The sequence below is a fragment of the Nipponia nippon genome, unplaced genomic scaffold (assembly GCF_047370975.1).
Source record: "Nipponia nippon isolate SJK-2023a ecotype South Korea unplaced genomic scaffold, ASM4737097v1 scaffold_6, whole genome shotgun sequence".
NCBI classification, from domain to species: domain Eukaryota; kingdom Metazoa; phylum Chordata; class Aves; order Pelecaniformes; family Threskiornithidae; genus Nipponia; species Nipponia nippon.
In genome coordinates, this window is record NW_028262380.1 from 12,283,851 (window position 1) to 12,287,864 (window position 4,014).

Consider the following 4,014-nt stretch of genomic DNA (forward strand, 5'->3'; position numbering starts at 1 on the left):
AGGTTTACACCCCATGGCATTACCTGGAAAGTTCTTCTACAGCAAAACCCCACCAAGCCGCGTCTGCTGACACAAGCACTGGGAAGGTCTGGATAAAAGACCAAATCTACTATTTGCAGAACACCAAAGTCTCAAAAATAATCTCCTACTGTGGGAAGAGGGATGGGAACAAACACAGACCTGGATGTTTTCCCCAGGCATGTCCAGTTAAATGAAGATTACAGAAACCCAAGTAAATAAGGGGAATAAAATAAAATAAACATGCTACACCCCCTTTCCCTTCCCTTTTTAAGTCTTCTTCCTACTTCAAAGCAATCCTCAGACTTTAGTCCTATATGTGGGTACAGAAAGCATACCCATACTATCCATACACACCCTCCCTGGGATAAGCTCTCATCCTTGCATGTCTTTGAACACCAGTTTCTGGCTGGTTGTGCCAAAACAGAGGCAGCATCACCTCCTATAGCCTGCAATGTCTTGCGGTTAAATAAACTTTTCTTCAACCCACTGCCCTAGTATTATGCTATGGACTGGAAATGCTCAGCACAGCAGTCCAGACTTCAGAGCTTGGGAATAAAAAAAAAAAAAATTCCTCTTTCTTCCGGATTTCTGCTAAACCAACAAAGCCTCAAGCAAGAAACAAGCAGTCAAAACAAAACTAAAAGAGTGTGGGACTGCTGTCTGGGATATATGGTGGTACAGAATAACTGGTGCAAAACCAGTAGAGAAGAGCAAACAGAGCAGCTGCTGCGGAGGGCAAAATGCAGAAGTGTGAAGCAGCCACTGTGGAAGAAGCTGCATGGAGGAGCTTCACACAGCCAAGCTGGTGCACAGGCAGTCACCAAAGATGTATAGAGGAGGGACTGCCGGTTGGGTGTGTGGTTGTGCAGAGTAGCTCGTACAGAACGTACAGAACAGCAAGCAGAGAGGTTATGCAGAAGAGCTGCTGTGCACCGATTTTGCGTGTGACATTTCTGCAGCCTTTTCAAGCATTTTCAGATCCCCACAGGCCCAAATGCCTGGAGCTGCAGCAGGTACGGCTGCTGGACCATGAGCGTGCTCTGTGCAGCATAGCGCCCACAGCCTGCAAATCACCAACTTGCTGTGCCAGCCTTTTACATGCAGGCAAGCCCCAAGACTCATGAACCTCTCATGTCATGTTCAGTTCCCTGACAGAGCTACAGGAGCTACAGGATCCCCTGTAAGGGAAGGAATTCCCTTGTTTTTCCTTGCTTACAAATAGAAAGTGCCTTTCTTTCCAGTGACATCATATTTTTTAACTGGTACCAGAGGTATAAGTGTGATGGAGCACTTGTGTAATGAGGGAGCACATAGCCACAAATAATCAGCCACAGGAGCTGCTACGTGGCGCTCAGGGAAGGTGACAAGGTGTGGCCACACTGACTGCAGTCTAAAGGCTCTCTCCATTATCGGGGCCTCTTGGGGAGAGTCACTGGTGGTTTGGGATGTTACCCTTCCCTCCCATCCCAAACTGCTCTGAGGGTACAGAGATAAATATGAGATGCCATCCCTGCAGAAAGGGGTCATCGAGTACCTGGCAGCTGTACAGCAGTCTGGCCCAGTGTCATCCCCATCTAATTATATAAAAGAATATAATTTTTTTCTTGGTATTCTGTGCTGTTTCCCTTTCTTGTTTTCTGCTTCACCCATACCTTGTCTTCCTAACAGCCCCCATCTCTGTTTACAGATGGTGTTATATTCTGCATGGTGTTATCTCATTCCTGTCTACTGTACATTGAGCCTGACAAGTTGTCTTTACCTTGCTGAGCCCCACAGCAGGCGGAGGCGGGCAGGACAGGCGCAAGGGAGCTCCCCTGCAGGGCTCAGCTGGCTGGCGGTGCTGCGCAGCTCCCGTGGCAGACCCTGCTGGGCTGCAGCCTAGAAACACCCTGGAACGCTCGTGTCTTTCGTGTTGTCGTTGCTGAGCTCCCTCTTTCCTTATGTTGCTGATTAGGCCTTGCAGAAATAGTGAGGAGGCTTTAGAAATCTTTGTGGTAATAAAAGAGTAGTCAGACTAATGAATATCATAAACATTCCTCTTGTTGACCCACCCTTGCCTTGGAAAAGCTGCAGCTGCCAGTTTCGTTGAGAGATCAAGATCACACTTTTGTTACTTCTTTTTTTTTGCCTGAGACACAGCCAGCAACTGCTTGTAACAGAAAAGTTGTCTGAACGTTTTGTTTTAGATGCCGACTGCCATTTTACTTTATCTTAGCCAAGAAACAAAGAGAGCAAGGTTGTGTTATAGGCTTAATGTTAACTGCTGGCATCAGTAGATGCTGACTCTATCTTAAGACTGAGCAATTAACCTTTGCAGCTCTGGCCAATGTCAGGGGGACGAGTAGCAATTAATAAAGTCTGCTCTTACATCTCAGCAGTTAAGGGTCACGCCGCAGCTGAAATGACACAGACGCCCCTGCGGCCAAAGGAAGCGACAAAGCTTTCTTTCTGAGAGAACCTCAATGCTACAATGCAACGGCACTCGCAGGCTCTAAGACGTGCGAGCGCCACAAGATTGTCAGAGAAAGCTTAGCAAAAGGAACTGTTGGTAGAACACAACAGCTGTTGATGAGTAAGGAAACAGCCTTTTTCCCCTCCATACAGTGTCGCGATTAAAAGGCCAAGGCACTTGGCCAGTGCCAACAACAGTGTATTGTTTTAATTTTAACGCTGCTACGTCACTTTCAGACTCTATTCAGTATTATTGTAATAAGAGTTGTTATGCAATTTATTTCAAAATCATTGCTATGTTATCGGGAAGCCAAAAAGCTTCTTTTCCAGTAAGAGAAGCTAATCACTCTGTGGGTCTTCTTACCAAACAATTTGTTGGTCAAAAATCTGAAAAATTAGCAACAAACTCATGGAAATATTTTGTCTAATATTAATTGACAGACACAGAGTCAAACAACCCTCACCAAATGTAAAAGAGAAGTCCTCACATGGTACACATGTATGGATAGGCTTGACTTCAGCCGTGACAGCATCCTTCTGCATGCTGCAGCTATCCTAAGTTTAGAACATGCTTTTGCTTTTTGCAAGCTTGGATGCTAAGGTTGTATCTATCTTAATGGAAAGGAGTTGATCCCTCTGAGTATGGAATACTCAACAGCTACAAAAAGTATCTTTTGCTGGAGATGTGAAAACAGCTCTTCTTTTAGTGACAGCATAGGCATCATGCCGTTGTTAAAGACATGGGTGATAATGTGATGGAAAGAAACACTATTCATTTTCAGGAGGAATATACCCCACCCACCTTTCAACTGTACAGTTGCGGTCACAGCCAGAAAGCAAGTAATGAACAGATTGCTCTTTTCAGCATGCCTGGCGTTGTACAAACCCAAAGGTGCAAGGCTTCTCACAAACAACTCAGCTGGTATAGCCAGAAAGTCTAGACGTGATGGCAACTTAAAGGGAAGGTTCTAGCCGCCCCAAAGGTACACTCTGAGGCAAAAAGGAGTTAAAGACACAAGAATCAAGTCTAGAAAGCACAGCTTGTGGTAGAAAATGCTCCAGATAGAGACACACCTCTGTCTCTTTGGGAACGGTAGCAATATTCACTAAGAAAGAAGATAGTTGTGTGCTTTAGGGTACGTAGGAGATCTGGATTTAGCTCTTAGCAATTTCTGTCCCGCCTTTATTACATAAAAGTCTCACATGCTCTAGCTGTAAAGCAGGGTTAATAGTGCTTCCTCTCTGCTGCTTGTCACGTACAGGCAGAATGGGACAACAGGATCCCAACTAGACTCTCTCTAAATGACATCAAAGCACAATTCATAAATATGAAAAAATTGTAAATAAATAACTTGTGTGCAAAGCATTTCTAAACATAGTCTAAATAAGGGCAGAATAATTATACCATAGGGCTGCAAAGGGTTTTCATAACATCAGGGCCCAATTCTCTGTAAGAAAATTTTCTCTTGGGAGAGTCTATTCCAGTCTGACAGAAGAGGGAGGGAAGACATATTTGTTTAAAAACAGGTTTACACCAACACA